At 52.4% G+C, this 18,353-nt stretch overlaps 13 non-coding genes across 13 annotated transcripts; all 13 read right to left on the reverse strand.

Moving 5' to 3' along the window:
- Positions 1 to 39: 39 nt before the first annotated feature.
- Positions 40 to 158, reverse strand: LOC126125940 (5S ribosomal RNA). The gene has a single exon (XR_007526655.1). It is a non-coding gene; the product is annotated as a 5S ribosomal RNA (ribosomal RNA).
- Positions 159 to 1,449: 1,291 nt separating this feature from the next.
- Positions 1,450 to 1,568, reverse strand: LOC126125941 (5S ribosomal RNA). The gene has a single exon (XR_007526656.1). It is a non-coding gene; the product is annotated as a 5S ribosomal RNA (ribosomal RNA).
- Positions 1,569 to 2,862: 1,294 nt separating this feature from the next.
- On the reverse strand, positions 2,863 to 2,981 carry LOC126125944 (5S ribosomal RNA). The gene has a single exon (XR_007526658.1). It is a non-coding gene; the product is annotated as a 5S ribosomal RNA (ribosomal RNA).
- A 1,291-nt stretch (positions 2,982 to 4,272) lies between these two features.
- LOC126125956 (5S ribosomal RNA) lies at positions 4,273 to 4,391 on the reverse strand. Its single transcript, XR_007526669.1, has one exon. It is a non-coding gene; the product is annotated as a 5S ribosomal RNA (ribosomal RNA).
- Positions 4,392 to 5,682: 1,291 nt separating this feature from the next.
- On the reverse strand, positions 5,683 to 5,801 carry LOC126125945 (5S ribosomal RNA). The gene has a single exon (XR_007526659.1). It is a non-coding gene; the product is annotated as a 5S ribosomal RNA (ribosomal RNA).
- A 1,294-nt stretch (positions 5,802 to 7,095) lies between these two features.
- Positions 7,096 to 7,214, reverse strand: LOC126125946 (5S ribosomal RNA). Its single transcript, XR_007526660.1, has one exon. It is a non-coding gene; the product is annotated as a 5S ribosomal RNA (ribosomal RNA).
- A 1,294-nt stretch (positions 7,215 to 8,508) lies between these two features.
- Positions 8,509 to 8,627, reverse strand: LOC126125947 (5S ribosomal RNA). The gene has a single exon (XR_007526661.1). It is a non-coding gene; the product is annotated as a 5S ribosomal RNA (ribosomal RNA).
- A 1,294-nt stretch (positions 8,628 to 9,921) lies between these two features.
- Positions 9,922 to 10,040, reverse strand: LOC126125948 (5S ribosomal RNA). Its single transcript, XR_007526662.1, has one exon. It is a non-coding gene; the product is annotated as a 5S ribosomal RNA (ribosomal RNA).
- Positions 10,041 to 11,332: 1,292 nt separating this feature from the next.
- LOC126125949 (5S ribosomal RNA) lies at positions 11,333 to 11,451 on the reverse strand. Its single transcript, XR_007526663.1, has one exon. It is a non-coding gene; the product is annotated as a 5S ribosomal RNA (ribosomal RNA).
- Positions 11,452 to 12,745: 1,294 nt separating this feature from the next.
- Positions 12,746 to 12,864, reverse strand: LOC126125950 (5S ribosomal RNA). Its single transcript, XR_007526664.1, has one exon. It is a non-coding gene; the product is annotated as a 5S ribosomal RNA (ribosomal RNA).
- A 1,294-nt stretch (positions 12,865 to 14,158) lies between these two features.
- LOC126125951 (5S ribosomal RNA) lies at positions 14,159 to 14,277 on the reverse strand. Its single transcript, XR_007526665.1, has one exon. It is a non-coding gene; the product is annotated as a 5S ribosomal RNA (ribosomal RNA).
- A 1,292-nt stretch (positions 14,278 to 15,569) lies between these two features.
- Positions 15,570 to 15,688, reverse strand: LOC126125952 (5S ribosomal RNA). Its single transcript, XR_007526666.1, has one exon. It is a non-coding gene; the product is annotated as a 5S ribosomal RNA (ribosomal RNA).
- Positions 15,689 to 16,980: 1,292 nt separating this feature from the next.
- LOC126125954 (5S ribosomal RNA) lies at positions 16,981 to 17,099 on the reverse strand. The gene has a single exon (XR_007526667.1). It is a non-coding gene; the product is annotated as a 5S ribosomal RNA (ribosomal RNA).
- Between the last annotated feature and the right edge of the window lie 1,254 nt (positions 17,100 to 18,353).

The raw sequence follows: 18,353 nt of genomic DNA on the forward strand, positions 1-18,353 counted from the left end.
GGCAGGTGTAGCGACGTAAAAATGAAAAAAATGAGAAAGAGCCAACAGCACGCGGTGTTCCCAGGCGGTCACCCATCCAAGTACTAACCGCGCCCGATGTTGCTTAACTTCGGTGATCGGACGAGAACCGGTGTAGTCAACATGGTATGGCCGTTGGCGTCCTTATACTGTAGCCGCACCACGGAGGAAGCATTCGCCTCTTCTCCCAACACACGCAATCGCCGCTTTCCGTGGCACATTTGACGCAAAGCGCGTCTTTCCACCTCGAAGGTGGCGCGGAGTGCGCGCTCGCCTCGGCGTCTCATAGGCGACTGCCGAACGTAGGTGAGACGCACAACACAGCTGCTCGATGCACCGCCTGTCATTCGTTTGGTGCGTGCGGCCTCCGACACCCACTGGCGACGCGCCTTGTTCCTGTTATCCGGCGCAGGGCTTGCGCGCGGCCGGGCGGCGGGGGCACTGCGCGGGGTGTTGCAGTGTCCTGCTGGACCGACGGAAGCTTTCTCACCTGCCTGACACACGCCGCGCTTCCAGATTTATGCGTAATTTGCGCGGTGCATTTGCATTCGCGCCTGTCCCCCCTCCCGTCCCGACTTGTCCCGACTTTGCTCGACTGCCGCTCGCTGCCGCTCGGGTCGCGGCCCATATGACAGCACAAGCACGAGAAACATCTGCGAGACGGGCGCGGGCCTGACCGGCGTGTCCGAGACGCCGTGGGCGGCCGTTCGGAGCTACTAGAGCAGCGCTGTGCCGTGCCATGGAAAGGTGCGAAACCAAGGACAGAAGACACAGAATTTTTGTTTACAAATTTGCACGTGTACACTGCTACAAAACAATAAGCCCGGACGTATTTCGGAACATTTCTGCCGCTTAATACTGTTTTGTTATTTCCAGAGACACTTTGGAAATCTTCCTTGGCACACGCTTCTTCAAACTGAGTTCCCTAATATCGTATCTTTTGTTTATTACAACAGATTTAAGTCATTGTGGAAACATCTTTGTCGCATCGGAAAGGTAGCGTGAAGAGACGGCTGGCAGGGCTGGCGACAAGAAAGCAAAATATGAAGACAGCCAGAGGTCCCAGGCAGTCGCCGATCCGAATACTAACGTTGTTGCTTAACTTGGGTGATGGCACGAGAACGGTTGGTTTTTTTTATTTATTTATTTATTTAGTTACTTTTCGGAATTTAGCACTGCTGCGTAACAGTAGGCTCTGGCGCATTTCAAGAACACATCTGTCGATTGGTAGTGTTTTGTCATTTTCAACGAGTTCCTAGCACTCTTCCTTCGCGCATTCTTACTCAAACCGAGTTCATTACCGTAATTTCGTATCTTACGTTTAATACAGTACTTTAAAATGCTTGTGGAAGCATCTTTGTCGACACCTGAAAGTTATTATGAAAAGAGGCCTGGCAGGTGTAGCGACGTAAAAATGAAAAAATGAGAAAGAGCCAACAGCACGCGGTGTTCCCAGGCGGTCACCCATCCAAGTACTAACCGCGCCCGATGTTGCTTAACTTCGGTGATCGGACGAGAACCGGTGTAGTCAACATGGTATGGCCGTTGGCGTCCTTATACTGTAGCCGCACCACGGAGGAAGCATTCGCCTCTTCTCCCAACACACGCAATCGCCGCTTTCCGTGGCACATTTGACGCAAAGCGCGTCTTTCCACCTCGAAGGTGGCGCGGAGTGCGCGCTCGCCTCGGCGTCTCATAGGCGACTGCCGAACGTAGGTGAGACGCACAACACAGCTGCTCGATGCACCGCCTGTCATTCGTTTGGTGCGTGCGGCCTCCGACACCCACTGGCGACGCGCCTTGTTCCTGTTATCCGGCGCAGGGCTTGCGCGCGGCCGGGCGGCGGGGGCACTGCGCGGGGTGTTGCAGTGTCCTGCTGGACCGACGGAAGCTTTCTCACCTGCCTGACACACGCCGCGCTTCCAGATTTATGCGTAATTTGCGCGGTGCATTTGCATTCGCGCCTGTCCCCCCTCCCGTCCCGACTTGTCCCGACTTTGCTCGACTGCCGCTCGCTGCCGCTCGGGTCGCGGCCCATATGACAGCACAAGCACGAGAAACATCTGCGAGACGGGCGCGGGCCTGACCGGCGTGTCCGAGACGCCGTGGGCGGCCGTTCGGAGCTACTAGAGCAGCGCTGTGCCGTGCCATGGAAAGGTGCGAAACCAAGGACAGAAGACACAGAATTTTTGTTTACAAATTTGCACGTGTACACTGCTACAAAACAATAAGCCCGGACGTATTTCGGAACATTTCTGCCGCTTAATACTGTTTTGTTATTTCCAGAGACACTTTGGAAATCTTCCTTGGCACACGCTTCTTCAAACTGAGTTCCCTAATATCGTATCTTTTGTTTATTACAACAGATTTAAGTCATTGTGGAAACATCTTTGTCGCATCGGAAAGGTAGCGTGAAGAGACGGCTGGCAGGGCTGGCGACAAGAAAGCAAAATATGAAGACAGCCAGAGGTCCCAGGCAGTCGCCGATCCGAATACTAACGTTGTTGCTTAACTTGGGTGATGGCACGAGAACGGTTGGTTTTTTTTTTATTTATTTATTTATTTAGTTACTTTTCGGAATTTAGCACTGCTGCGTAACAGTAGGCTCTGGCGCATTTCAAGAACACATCTGTCGATTGGTAGTGTTTTGTCATTTTCAACGAGTTCCTAGCACTCTTCCTTCGCGCATTCTTACTCAAACCGAGTTCATTACCGTAATTTCGTATCTTACGTTTAATACAGTACTTTAAAATGCTTGTGGAAGCATCTTTGTCGACACCTGAAAGTTATTATGAAAAGAGGCCTGGCAGGTGTAGCGACGTAAAAATGAAAAAAATGAGAAAGAGCCAACAGCACGCGGTGTTCCCAGGCGGTCACCCATCCAAGTACTAACCGCGCCCGATGTTGCTTAACTTCGGTGATCGGACGAGAACCGGTGTAGTCAACATGGTATGGCCGTTGGCGTCCTTATACTGTAGCCGCACCACGGAGGAAGCATTCGCCTCTTCTCCCAACACACGCAATCGCCGCTTTCCGTGGCACATTTGACGCAAAGCGCGTCTTTCCACCTCGAAGGTGGCGCGGAGTGCGCGCTCGCCTCGGCGTCTCATAGGCGACTGCCGAACGTAGGTGAGACGCACAACACAGCTGCTCGATGCACCGCCTGTCATTCGTTTGGTGCGTGCGGCCTCCGACACCCACTGGCGACGCGCCTTGTTCCTGTTATCCGGCGCAGGGCTTGCGCGCGGCCGGGCGGCGGGGGCACTGCGCGGGGTGTTGCAGTGTCCTGCTGGACCGACGGAAGCTTTCTCACCTGCCTGACACACGCCGCGCTTCCAGATTTATGCGTAATTTGCGCGGTGCATTTGCATTCGCGCCTGTCCCCCCTCCCGTCCCGACTTGTCCCGACTTTGCTCGACTGCCGCTCGCTGCCGCTCGGGTCGCGGCCCATATGACAGCACAAGCACGAGAAACATCTGCGAGACGGGCGCGGGCCTGACCGGCGTGTCCGAGACGCCGTGGGCGGCCGTTCGGAGCTACTAGAGCAGCGCTGTGCCGTGCCATGGAAAGGTGCGAAACCAAGGACAGAAGACACAGAATTTTTGTTTACAAATTTGCACGTGTACACTGCTACAAAACAATAAGCCCGGACGTATTTCGGAACATTTCTGCCGCTTAATACTGTTTTGTTATTTCCAGAGACACTTTGGAAATCTTCCTTGGCACACGCTTCTTCAAACTGAGTTCCCTAATATCGTATCTTTTGTTTATTACAACAGATTTAAGTCATTGTGGAAACATCTTTGTCGCATCGGAAAGGTAGCGTGAAGAGACGGCTGGCAGGGCTGGCGACAAGAAAGCAAAATATGAAGACAGCCAGAGGTCCCAGGCAGTCGCCGATCCGAATACTAACGTTGTTGCTTAACTTGGGTGATGGCACGAGAACGGTTGGTTTTTTTTATTTATTTATTTATTTAGTTACTTTTCGGAATTTAGCACTGCTGCGTAACAGTAGGCTCTGGCGCATTTCAAGAACACATCTGTCGATTGGTAGTGTTTTGTCATTTTCAACGAGTTCCTAGCACTCTTCCTTCGCGCATTCTTACTCAAACCGAGTTCATTACCGTAATTTCGTATCTTACGTTTAATACAGTACTTTAAAATGCTTGTGGAAGCATCTTTGTCGACACCTGAAAGTTATTATGAAAAGAGGCCTGGCAGGTGTAGCGACGTAAAAATGAAAAAATGAGAAAGAGCCAACAGCACGCGGTGTTCCCAGGCGGTCACCCATCCAAGTACTAACCGGGCCCGATGTTGCTTAACTTCGGTGATCGGACGAGAACCGGTGTAGTCAACATGGTATGGCCGTTGGCGTCCTTATACTGTAGCCGCACCACGGAGGAAGCATTCGCCTCTTCTCCCAACACACGCAATCGCCGCTTTCCGTGGCACATTTGACGCAAAGCGCGTCTTTCCACCTCGAAGGTGGCGCGGAGTGCGCGCTCGCCTCGGCGTCTCATAGGCGACTGCCGAACGTAGGTGAGACGCACAACACAGCTGCTCGATGCACCGCCTGTCATTCGTTTGGTGCGTGCGGCCTCCGACACCCACTGGCGACGCGCCTTGTTCCTGTTATCCGGCGCAGGGCTTGCGCGCGGCCGGGCGGCGGGGGCACTGCGCGGGGTGTTGCAGTGTCCTGCTGGACCGACGGAAGCTTTCTCACCTGCCTGACACACGCCGCGCTTCCAGATTTATGCGTAATTTGCGCGGTGCATTTGCATTCGCGCCTGTCCCCCCTCCCGTCCCGACTTGTCCCGACTTTGCTCGACTGCCGCTCGCTGCCGCTCGGGTCGCGGCCCATATGACAGCACAAGCACGAGAAACATCTGCGAGACGGGCGCGGGCCTGACCGGCGTGTCCGAGACGCCGTGGGCGGCCGTTCGGAGCTACTAGAGCAGCGCTGTGCCGTGCCATGGAAAGGTGCGAAACCAAGGACAGAAGACACAGAATTTTTGTTTACAAATTTGCACGTGTACACTGCTACAAAACAATAAGCCCGGACGTATTTCGGAACATTTCTGCCGCTTAATACTGTTTTGTTATTTCCAGAGACACTTTGGAAATCTTCCTTGGCACACGCTTCTTCAAACTGAGTTCCCTAATATCGTATCTTTTGTTTATTACAACAGATTTAAGTCATTGTGGAAACATCTTTGTCGCATCGGAAAGGTAGCGTGAAGAGACGGCTGGCAGGGCTGGCGACAAGAAAGCAAAATATGAAGACAGCCAGAGGTCCCAGGCAGTCGCCGATCCGAATACTAACGTTGTTGCTTAACTTGGGTGATGGCACGAGAACGGTTGGTTTTTTTTATTTATTTATTTATTTAGTTACTTTTCGGAATTTAGCACTGCTGCGTAACAGTAGGCTCTGGCGCATTTCAAGAACACATCTGTCGATTGGTAGTGTTTTGTCATTTTCAACGAGTTCCTAGCACTCTTCCTTCGCGCATTCTTACTCAAACCGAGTTCATTACCGTAATTTCGTATCTTACGTTTAATACAGTACTTTAAAATGCTTGTGGAAGCATCTTTGTCGACACCTGAAAGTTATTATGAAAAGAGGCCTGGCAGGTGTAGCGACGTAAAAATGAAAAAATGAGAAAGAGCCAACAGCACGCGGTGTTCCCAGGCGGTCACCCATCCAAGTACTAACCGCGCCCGATGTTGCTTAACTTCGGTGATCGGACGAGAACCGGTGTAGTCAACATGGTATGGCCGTTGGCGTCCTTATACTGTAGCCGCACCACGGAGGAAGCATTCGCCTCTTCTCCCAACACACGCAATCGCCGCTTTCCGTGGCACATTTGACGCAAAGCGCGTCTTTCCACCTCGAAGGTGGCGCGGAGTGCGCGCTCGCCTCGGCGTCTCATAGGCGACTGCCGAACGTAGGTGAGACGCACAACACAGCTGCTCGATGCACCGCCTGTCATTCGTTTGGTGCGTGCGGCCTCCGACACCCACTGGCGACGCGCCTTGTTCCTGTTATCCGGCGCAGGGCTTGCGCGCGGCCGGGCGGCGGGGGCACTGCGCGGGGTGTTGCAGTGTCCTGCTGGACCGACGGAAGCTTTCTCACCTGCCTGACACACGCCGCGCTTCCAGATTTATGCGTAATTTGCGCGGTGCATTTGCATTCGCGCCTGTCCCCCCTCCCGTCCCGACTTGTCCCGACTTTGCTCGACTGCCGCTCGCTGCCGCTCGGGTCGCGGCCCATATGACAGCACAAGCACGAGAAACATCTGCGAGACGGGCGCGGGCCTGACCGGCGTGTCCGAGACGCCGTGGGCGGCCGTTCGGAGCTACTAGAGCAGCGCTGTGCCGTGCCATGGAAAGGTGCGAAACCAAGGACAGAAGACACAGAATTTTTGTTTACAAATTTGCACGTGTACACTGCTACAAAACAATAAGCCCGGACGTATTTCGGAACATTTCTGCCGCTTAATACTGTTTTGTTATTTCCAGAGACACTTTGGAAATCTTCCTTGGCACACGCTTCTTCAAACTGAGTTCCCTAATATCGTATCTTTTGTTTATTACAACAGATTTAAGTCATTGTGGAAACATCTTTGTCGCATCGGAAAGGTAGCGTGAAGAGACGGCTGGCAGGGCTGGCGACAAGAAAGCAAAATATGAAGACAGCCAGAGGTCCCAGGCAGTCGCCGATCCGAATACTAACGTTGTTGCTTAACTTGGGTGATGGCACGAGAACGGTTGGTTTTTTTTTTATTTATTTATTTATTTAGTTACTTTTCGGAATTTAGCACTGCTGCGTAACAGTAGGCTCTGGCGCATTTCAAGAACACATCTGTCGATTGGTAGTGTTTTGTCATTTTCAACGAGTTCCTAGCACTCTTCCTTCGCGCATTCTTACTCAAACCGAGTTCATTACCGTAATTTCGTATCTTACGTTTAATACAGTACTTTAAAATGCTTGTGGAAGCATCTTTGTCGACACCTGAAAGTTATTATGAAAAGAGGCCTGGCAGGTGTAGCGACGTAAAAATGAAAAAAATGAGAAAGAGCCAACAGCACGCGGTGTTCCCAGGCGGTCACCCATCCAAGTACTAACCGCGCCCGATGTTGCTTAACTTCGGTGATCGGACGAGAACCGGTGTAGTCAACATGGTATGGCCGTTGGCGTCCTTATACTGTAGCCGCACCACGGAGGAAGCATTCGCCTCTTCTCCCAACACACGCAATCGCCGCTTTCCGTGGCACATTTGACGCAAAGCGCGTCTTTCCACCTCGAAGGTGGCGCGGAGTGCGCGCTCGCCTCGGCGTCTCATAGGCGACTGCCGAACGTAGGTGAGACGCACAACACAGCTGCTCGATGCACCGCCTGTCATTCGTTTGGTGCGTGCGGCCTCCGACACCCACTGGCGACGCGCCTTGTTCCTGTTATCCGGCGCAGGGCTTGCGCGCGGCCGGGCGGCGGGGGCACTGCGCGGGGTGTTGCAGTGTCCTGCTGGACCGACGGAAGCTTTCTCACCTGCCTGACACACGCCGCGCTTCCAGATTTATGCGTAATTTGCGCGGTGCATTTGCATTCGCGCCTGTCCCCCCTCCCGTCCCGACTTGTCCCGACTTTGCTCGACTGCCGCTCGCTGCCGCTCGGGTCGCGGCCCATATGACAGCACAAGCACGAGAAACATCTGCGAGACGGGCGCGGGCCTGACCGGCGTGTCCGAGACGCCGTGGGCGGCCGTTCGGAGCTACTAGAGCAGCGCTGTGCCGTGCCATGGAAAGGTGCGAAACCAAGGACAGAAGACACAGAATTTTTGTTTACAAATTTGCACGTGTACACTGCTACAAAACAATAAGCCCGGACGTATTTCGGAACATTTCTGCCGCTTAATACTGTTTTGTTATTTCCAGAGACACTTTGGAAATCTTCCTTGGCACACGCTTCTTCAAACTGAGTTCCCTAATATCGTATCTTTTGTTTATTACAACAGATTTAAGTCATTGTGGAAACATCTTTGTCGCATCGGAAAGGTAGCGTGAAGAGACGGCTGGCAGGGCTGGCGACAAGAAAGCAAAATATGAAGACAGCCAGAGGTCCCAGGCAGTCGCCGATCCGAATACTAACGTTGTTGCTTAACTTGGGTGATGGCACGAGAACGGTTGGTTTTTTTTTTATTTATTTATTTATTTAGTTACTTTTCGGAATTTAGCACTGCTGCGTAACAGTAGGCTCTGGCGCATTTCAAGAACACATCTGTCGATTGGTAGTGTTTTGTCATTTTCAACGAGTTCCTAGCACTCTTCCTTCGCGCATTCTTACTCAAACCGAGTTCATTACCGTAATTTCGTATCTTACGTTTAATACAGTACTTTAAAATGCTTGTGGAAGCATCTTTGTCGACACCTGAAAGTTATTATGAAAAGAGGCCTGGCAGGTGTAGCGACGTAAAAATGAAAAAAATGAGAAAGAGCCAACAGCACGCGGTGTTCCCAGGCGGTCACCCATCCAAGTACTAACCGCGCCCGATGTTGCTTAACTTCGGTGATCGGACGAGAACCGGTGTAGTCAACATGGTATGGCCGTTGGCGTCCTTATACTGTAGCCGCACCACGGAGGAAGCATTCGCCTCTTCTCCCAACACACGCAATCGCCGCTTTCCGTGGCACATTTGACGCAAAGCGCGTCTTTCCACCTCGAAGGTGGCGCGGAGTGCGCGCTCGCCTCGGCGTCTCATAGGCGACTGCCGAACGTAGGTGAGACGCACAACACAGCTGCTCGATGCACCGCCTGTCATTCGTTTGGTGCGTGCGGCCTCCGACACCCACTGGCGACGCGCCTTGTTCCTGTTATCCGGCGCAGGGCTTGCGCGCGGCCGGGCGGCGGGGGCACTGCGCGGGGTGTTGCAGTGTCCTGCTGGACCGACGGAAGCTTTCTCACCTGCCTGACACACGCCGCGCTTCCAGATTTATGCGTAATTTGCGCGGTGCATTTGCATTCGCGCCTGTCCCCCCTCCCGTCCCGACTTGTCCCGACTTTGCTCGACTGCCGCTCGCTGCCGCTCGGGTCGCGGCCCATATGACAGCACAAGCACGAGAAACATCTGCGAGACGGGCGCGGGCCTGACCGGCGTGTCCGAGACGCCGTGGGCGGCCGTTCGGAGCTACTAGAGCAGCGCTGTGCCGTGCCATGGAAAGGTGCGAAACCAAGGACAGAAGACACAGAATTTTTGTTTACAAATTTGCACGTGTACACTGCTACAAAACAATAAGCCCGGACGTATTTCGGAACATTTCTGCCGCTTAATACTGTTTTGTTATTTCCAGAGACACTTTGGAAATCTTCCTTGGCACACGCTTCTTCAAACTGAGTTCCCTAATATCGTATCTTTTGTTTATTACAACAGATTTAAGTCATTGTGGAAACATCTTTGTCGCATCGGAAAGGTAGCGTGAAGAGACGGCTGGCAGGGCTGGCGACAAGAAAGCAAAATATGAAGACAGCCAGAGGTCCCAGGCAGTCGCCGATCCGAATACTAACGTTGTTGCTTAACTTGGGTGATGGCACGAGAACGGTTGGTTTTTTTTTTATTTATTTATTTATTTAGTTACTTTTCGGAATTTAGCACTGCTGCGTAACAGTAGGCTCTGGCGCATTTCAAGAACACATCTGTCGATTGGTAGTGTTTTGTCATTTTCAACGAGTTCCTAGCACTCTTCCTTCGCGCATTCTTACTCAAACCGAGTTCATTACCGTAATTTCGTATCTTACGTTTAATACAGTACTTTAAAATGCTTGTGGAAGCATCTTTGTCGACACCTGAAAGTTATTATGAAAAGAGGCCTGGCAGGTGTAGCGACGTAAAAATGAAAAAAATGAGAAAGAGCCAACAGCACGCGGTGTTCCCAGGCGGTCACCCATCCAAGTACTAACCGCGCCCGATGTTGCTTAACTTCGGTGATCGGACGAGAACCGGTGTAGTCAACATGGTATGGCCGTTGGCGTCCTTATACTGTAGCCGCACCACGGAGGAAGCATTCGCCTCTTCTCCCAACACACGCAATCGCCGCTTTCCGTGGCACATTTGACGCAAAGCGCGTCTTTCCACCTCGAAGGTGGCGCGGAGTGCGCGCTCGCCTCGGCGTCTCATAGGCGACTGCCGAACGTAGGTGAGACGCACAACACAGCTGCTCGATGCACCGCCTGTCATTCGTTTGGTGCGTGCGGCCTCCGACACCCACTGGCGACGCGCCTTGTTCCTGTTATCCGGCGCAGGGCTTGCGCGCGGCCGGGCGGCGGGGGCACTGCGCGGGGTGTTGCAGTGTCCTGCTGGACCGACGGAAGCTTTCTCACCTGCCTGACACACGCCGCGCTTCCAGATTTATGCGTAATTTGCGCGGTGCATTTGCATTCGCGCCTGTCCCCCCTCCCGTCCCGACTTGTCCCGACTTTGCTCGACTGCCGCTCGCTGCCGCTCGGGTCGCGGCCCATATGACAGCACAAGCACGAGAAACATCTGCGAGACGGGCGCGGGCCTGACCGGCGTGTCCGAGACGCCGTGGGCGGCCGTTCGGAGCTACTAGAGCAGCGCTGTGCCGTGCCATGGAAAGGTGCGAAACCAAGGACAGAAGACACAGAATTTTTGTTTACAAATTTGCACGTGTACACTGCTACAAAACAATAAGCCCGGACGTATTTCGGAACATTTCTGCCGCTTAATACTGTTTTGTTATTTCCAGAGACACTTTGGAAATCTTCCTTGGCACACGCTTCTTCAAACTGAGTTCCCTAATATCGTATCTTTTGTTTATTACAACAGATTTAAGTCATTGTGGAAACATCTTTGTCGCATCGGAAAGGTAGCGTGAAGAGACGGCTGGCAGGGCTGGCGACAAGAAAGCAAAATATGAAGACAGCCAGAGGTCCCAGGCAGTCGCCGATCCGAATACTAACGTTGTTGCTTAACTTGGGTGATGGCACGAGAACGGTTGGTTTTTTTTTATTTATTTATTTATTTAGTTACTTTTCGGAATTTAGCACTGCTGCGTAACAGTAGGCTCTGGCGCATTTCAAGAACACATCTGTCGATTGGTAGTGTTTTGTCATTTTCAACGAGTTCCTAGCACTCTTCCTTCGCGCATTCTTACTCAAACCGAGTTCATTACCGTAATTTCGTATCTTACGTTTAATACAGTACTTTAAAATGCTTGTGGAAGCATCTTTGTCGACACCTGAAAGTTATTATGAAAAGAGGCCTGGCAGGTGTAGCGACGTAAAAATGAAAAAATGAGAAAGAGCCAACAGCACGCGGTGTTCCCAGGCGGTCACCCATCCAAGTACTAACCGCGCCCGATGTTGCTTAACTTCGGTGATCGGACGAGAACCGGTGTAGTCAACATGGTATGGCCGTTGGCGTCCTTATACTGTAGCCGCACCACGGAGGAAGCATTCGCCTCTTCTCCCAACACACGCAATCGCCGCTTTCCGTGGCACATTTGACGCAAAGCGCGTCTTTCCACCTCGAAGGTGGCGCGGAGTGCGCGCTCGCCTCGGCGTCTCATAGGCGACTGCCGAACGTAGGTGAGACGCACAACACAGCTGCTCGATGCACCGCCTGTCATTCGTTTGGTGCGTGCGGCCTCCGACACCCACTGGCGACGCGCCTTGTTCCTGTTATCCGGCGCAGGGCTTGCGCGCGGCCGGGCGGCGGGGGCACTGCGCGGGGTGTTGCAGTGTCCTGCTGGACCGACGGAAGCTTTCTCACCTGCCTGACACACGCCGCGCTTCCAGATTTATGCGTAATTTGCGCGGTGCATTTGCATTCGCGCCTGTCCCCCCTCCCGTCCCGACTTGTCCCGACTTTGCTCGACTGCCGCTCGCTGCCGCTCGGGTCGCGGCCCATATGACAGCACAAGCACGAGAAACATCTGCGAGACGGGCGCGGGCCTGACCGGCGTGTCCGAGACGCCGTGGGCGGCCGTTCGGAGCTACTAGAGCAGCGCTGTGCCGTGCCATGGAAAGGTGCGAAACCAAGGACAGAAGACACAGAATTTTTGTTTACAAATTTGCACGTGTACACTGCTACAAAACAATAAGCCCGGACGTATTTCGGAACATTTCTGCCGCTTAATACTGTTTTGTTATTTCCAGAGACACTTTGGAAATCTTCCTTGGCACACGCTTCTTCAAACTGAGTTCCCTAATATCGTATCTTTTGTTTATTACAACAGATTTAAGTCATTGTGGAAACATCTTTGTCGCATCGGAAAGGTAGCGTGAAGAGACGGCTGGCAGGGCTGGCGACAAGAAAGCAAAATATGAAGACAGCCAGAGGTCCCAGGCAGTCGCCGATCCGAATACTAACGTTGTTGCTTAACTTGGGTGATGGCACGAGAACGGTTGGTTTTTTTTTTATTTATTTATTTATTTAGTTACTTTTCGGAATTTAGCACTGCTGCGTAACAGTAGGCTCTGGCGCATTTCAAGAACACATCTGTCGATTGGTAGTGTTTTGTCATTTTCAACGAGTTCCTAGCACTCTTCCTTCGCGCATTCTTACTCAAACCGAGTTCATTACCGTAATTTCGTATCTTACGTTTAATACAGTACTTTAAAATGCTTGTGGAAGCATCTTTGTCGACACCTGAAAGTTATTATGAAAAGAGGCCTGGCAGGTGTAGCGACGTAAAAATGAAAAAAATGAGAAAGAGCCAACAGCACGCGGTGTTCCCAGGCGGTCACCCATCCAAGTACTAACCGCGCCCGATGTTGCTTAACTTCGGTGATCGGACGAGAACCGGTGTAGTCAACATGGTATGGCCGTTGGCGTCCTTATACTGTAGCCGCACCACGGAGGAAGCATTCGCCTCTTCTCCCAACACACGCAATCGCCGCTTTCCGTGGCACATTTGACGCAAAGCGCGTCTTTCCACCTCGAAGGTGGCGCGGAGTGCGCGCTCGCCTCGGCGTCTCATAGGCGACTGCCGAACGTAGGTGAGACGCACAACACAGCTGCTCGATGCACCGCCTGTCATTCGTTTGGTGCGTGCGGCCTCCGACACCCACTGGCGACGCGCCTTGTTCCTGTTATCCGGCGCAGGGCTTGCGCGCGGCCGGGCGGCGGGGGCACTGCGCGGGGTGTTGCAGTGTCCTGCTGGACCGACGGAAGCTTTCTCACCTGCCTGACACACGCCGCGCTTCCAGATTTATGCGTAATTTGCGCGGTGCATTTGCATTCGCGCCTGTCCCCCCTCCCGTCCCGACTTGTCCCGACTTTGCTCGACTGCCGCTCGCTGCCGCTCGGGTCGCGGCCCATATGACAGCACAAGCACGAGAAACATCTGCGAGACGGGCGCGGGCCTGACCGGCGTGTCCGAGACGCCGTGGGCGGCCGTTCGGAGCTACTAGAGCAGCGCTGTGCCGTGCCATGGAAAGGTGCGAAACCAAGGACAGAAGACACAGAATTTTTGTTTACAAATTTGCACGTGTACACTGCTACAAAACAATAAGCCCGGACGTATTTCGGAACATTTCTGCCGCTTAATACTGTTTTGTTATTTCCAGAGACACTTTGGAAATCTTCCTTGGCACACGCTTCTTCAAACTGAGTTCCCTAATATCGTATCTTTTGTTTATTACAACAGATTTAAGTCATTGTGGAAACATCTTTGTCGCATCGGAAAGGTAGCGTGAAGAGACGGCTGGCAGGGCTGGCGACAAGAAAGCAAAATATGAAGACAGCCAGAGGTCCCAGGCAGTCGCCGATCCGAATACTAACGTTGTTGCTTAACTTGGGTGATGGCACGAGAACGGTTGGTTTTTTTTTTATTTATTTATTTATTTAGTTACTTTTCGGAATTTAGCACTGCTGCGTAACAGTAGGCTCTGGCGCATTTCAAGAACACATCTGTCGATTGGTAGTGTTTTGTCATTTTCAACGAGTTCCTAGCACTCTTCCTTCGCGCATTCTTACTCAAACCGAGTTCATTACCGTAATTTCGTATCTTACGTTTAATACAGTACTTTAAAATGCTTGTGGAAGCATCTTTGTCGACACCTGAAAGTTATTATGAAAAGAGGCCTGGCAGGTGTAGCGACGTAAAAATGAAAAAAATGAGAAAGAGCCAACAGCACGCGGTGTTCCCAGGCGGTCACCCATCCAAGTACTAACCGCGCCCGATGTTGCTTAACTTCGGTGATCGGACGAGAACCGGTGTAGTCAACATGGTATGGCCGTTGGCGTCCTTATACTGTAGCCGCACCACGGAGGAAGCATTCGCCTCTTCTCCCAACACACGCAATCGCCGCTTTCCGTGGCACATTTGACGCAAAGCGCGTCTTTCCACCTCGAAGGTGGCGCGGAGTGCGCGCTCGCCTCGGCGTCTCATAGGCGACTGCCGAACGTAGGTGAGACGCACAACACAGCTGCTCGATGCACCGCCTGTCATTCGTTTGGTGCGTGCGGCCTCCGACACCCACTGGCGACGCGCCTTGTTCCTGTTATCCGGCGCAGGGCTTGCGCGCGGCCGGGCGGCGGGGGCACTGCGCGGGGTGTTGCAGTGTCCTGCTGGACCGACGGAAGCTTTCTCACCTGCCTGACACACGCCGCGCTTCCAGATTTATGCGTAATTTGCGCGGTGCATTTGCATTCGCGCCTGTCCCCCCTCCCGTCCCGACTTGTCCCGACTTTGCTCGACTGCCGCTCGCTGCCGCTCGGGTCGCGGCCCATATGACAGCACAAGCACGAGAAACATCTGCGAGACGGGCGCGGGCCTGACCGGCGTGTCCGAGACGCCGTGGGCGGCCGTTCGGAGCTACTAGAGCAGCGCTGTGCCGTGCCATGGAAAGGTGCGAAACCAAGGACAGAAGACACAGAATTTTTGTTTACAAATTTGCACGTGTACACTGCTACAAAACAATAAGCCCGGACGTATTTCGGAACATTTCTGCCGCTTAATACTGTTTTGTTATTTCCAGAGACACTTTGGAAATCTTCCTTGGCACACGCTTCTTCAAACTGAGTTCCCTAATATCGTATCTTTTGTTTATTACAACAGATTTAAGTCATTGTGGAAACATCTTTGTCGCATCGGAAAGGTAGCGTGAAGAGACGGCTGGCAGGGCTGGCGACAAGAAAGCAAAATATGAAGACAGCCAGAGGTCCCAGGCAGTCGCCGATCCGAATACTAACGTTGTTGCTTAACTTGGGTGATGGCACGAGAACGGTTGGTTTTTTTTTATTTATTTATTTATTTAGTTACTTTTCGGAATTTAGCACTGCTGCGTAACAGTAGGCTCTGGCGCATTTCAAGAACACATCTGTCGATTGGTAGTGTTTTGTCATTTTCAACGAGTTCCTAGCACTCTTCCTTCGCGCATTCTTACTCAAACCGAGTTCATTACCGTAATTTCGTATCTTACGTTTAATACAGTACTTTAAAATGCTTGTGGAAGCATCTTTGTCGACACCTGAAAGTTATTATGAAAAGAGGCCTGGCAGGTGTAGCGACGTAAAAATGAAAAAATGAGAAAGAGCCAACAGCACGCGGTGTTCCCAGGCGGTCACCCATCCAAGTACTAACCGCGCCCGATGTTGCTTAACTTCGGTGATCGGACGAGAACCGGTGTAGTCAACATGGTATGGCCGTTGGCGTCCTTATACTGTAGCCGCACCACGGAGGAAGCATTCGCCTCTTCTCCCAACACACGCAATCGCCGCTTTCCGTGGCACATTTGACGCAAAGCGCGTCTTTCCACCTCGAAGGTGGCGCGGAGTGCGCGCTCGCCTCGGCGTCTCATAGGCGACTGCCGAACGTAGGTGAGACGCACAACACAGCTGCTCGATGCACCGCCTGTCATTCGTTTGGTGCGTGCGGCCTCCGACACCCACTGGCGACGCGCCTTGTTCCTGTTATCCGGCGCAGGGCTTGCGCGCGGCCGGGCGGCGGGGGCACTGCGCGGGGTGTTGCAGTGTCCTGCTGGACCGACGGAAGCTTTCTCACCTGCCTGACACACGCCGCGCTTCCAGATTTATGCGTAATTTGCGCGGTGCATTTGCATTCGCGCCTGTCCCCCCTCCCGTCCCGACTTGTCCCGACTTTGCTCGACTGCCGCTCGCTGCCGCTCGGGTCGCGGCCCATATGACAGCACAAGCACGAGAAACATCTGCGAGACGGGCGCGGGCCTGACCGGCGTGTCCGAGACGCCGTGGGCGGCCGTTCGGAGCTACTAGAGCAGCGCTGTGCCGTGCCATGGAAAGGTGCGAAACCAAGGACAGAAGACACAGAATTTTTGTTTACAAATTTGCACGTGTACACTGCTACAAAACAATAAGCCCGGACGTATTTCGGAACATTTCTGCCGCTTAATACTGTTTTGTTATTTCCAGAGACACTTTGGAAATCTTCCTTGGCACACGCTTCTTCAAACTGAGTTCCCTAATATCGTATCTTTTGTTTATTACAACAGATTTAAGTCATTGTGGAAACATCTTTGTCGCATCGGAAAGGTAGCGTGAAGAGACGGCTGGCAGGGCTGGCGACAAGAAAGCAAAATATGAAGACAGCCAGAGGTCCCAGGCAGTCGCCGATCCGAATACTAACGTTGTTGCTTAACTTGGGTGATGGCACGAGAACGGTTGGTTTTTTTTTATTTATTTATTTATTTAGTTACTTTTCGGAATTTAGCACTGCTGCGTAACAGTAGGCTCTGGCGCATTTCAAGAACACATCTGTCGATTGGTAGTGTTTTGTCATTTTCAACGAGTTCCTAGCACTCTTCCTTCGCGCATTCTTACTCAAACCGAGTTCATTACCGTAATTTCGTATCTTACGTTTAATACAGTACTTTAAAATGCTTGTGGAAGCATCTTTGTCGACACCTGAAAGTTATTATGAAAAGAGGCCTGGCAGGTGTAGCGACGTAAAAATGAAAAAATGAGAAAGAGCCAACAGCACGCGGTGTTCCCAGGCGGTCACCCATCCAAGTACTAACCGCGCCCGATGTTGCTTAACTTCGGTGATCGGACGAGAACCGGTGTAGTCAACATGGTATGGCCGTTGGCGTCCTTATACTGTAGCCGCACCACGGAGGAAGCATTCGCCTCTTCTCCCAACACACGCAATCGCCGCTTTCCGTGGCACATTTGACGCAAAGCGCGTCTTTCCACCTCGAAGGTGGCGCGGAGTGCGCGCTCGCCTCGGCGTCTCATAGGCGACTGCCGAACGTAGGTGAGACGCACAACACAGCTGCTCGATGCACCGCCTGTCATTCGTTTGGTGCGTGCGGCCTCCGACACCCACTGGCGACGCGCCTTGTTCCTGTTATCCGGCGCAGGGCTTGCGCGCGGCCGGGCGGCGGGGGCACTGCGCGGGGTGTTGCAGTGTCCTGCTGGACCGACGGAAGCTTTCTCACCTGCCTGACACACGCCGCGCTTCCAGATTTATGCGTAATTTGCGCGGTGCATTTGCATTCGCGCCTGTCCCCCCTCCCGTCCCGACTTGTCCCGACTTTGCTCGACTGCCGCTCGCTGCCGCTCGGGTCGCGGCCCATATGACAGCACAAGCACGAGAAACATCTGCGAGACGGGCGCGGGCCTGACCGGCGTGTCCGAGACGCCGTGGGCGGCCGTTCGGAGCTACTAGAGCAGCGCTGTGCCGTGCCATGGAAAGGTGCGAAACCAAGGACAGAAGACACAGAATTTTTGTTTACAAATTTGCACGTGTACACTGCTACAAAACAATAAGCCCGGACGTATTTCGGAACATTTCTGCCGCTTAATACTGTTTTGTTATTTCCAGAGACACTTTGGAAATCTTCCTTGGCACACGCTTCTTCAAACTGAGTTCCCTAATATCGTATCTTTTGTTTATTACAACAGATTTAAGTCATTGTGGAAACATCTTTGTCGCATCGGAAAGGTAGCGTGAAGAGACGGCTGGCAGGGCTGGCGACAAGAAAGCAAAATATGAAGACAGCCAGAGGTCCCAGGCAGTCGCCGATCCGAATACTAACGTTGTTGCTTAACTTGGGTGATGGCACGAGAACGGTTGGTTTTTTTTTTATTTATTTATTTATTTAGTTACTTTTCGGAATTTAGCACTGCTGCGTAACAGTAGGCTCTGGCGCATTTCAAGAACACATCTGTCGATTGGTAGTGTTTTGTCATTTTCAACGAGTTCCTAGCACTCTTCCTTCGCGCATTCTTACTCAAACCGAGTTCATTACCGTAATTTCGTATCTTACGTTTAATACAGTACTTTAAAATGCTTGTGGAAGCATCTTTGTCGACACCTGAAAGTTATTATGAAAAGAGGCC

This window comes from Schistocerca cancellata, unplaced genomic scaffold, assembly GCF_023864275.1.
Source record: "Schistocerca cancellata isolate TAMUIC-IGC-003103 unplaced genomic scaffold, iqSchCanc2.1 HiC_scaffold_444, whole genome shotgun sequence".
In the NCBI taxonomy this organism is placed as follows: Eukaryota; Metazoa; Arthropoda; class Insecta; order Orthoptera; family Acrididae; genus Schistocerca; species Schistocerca cancellata.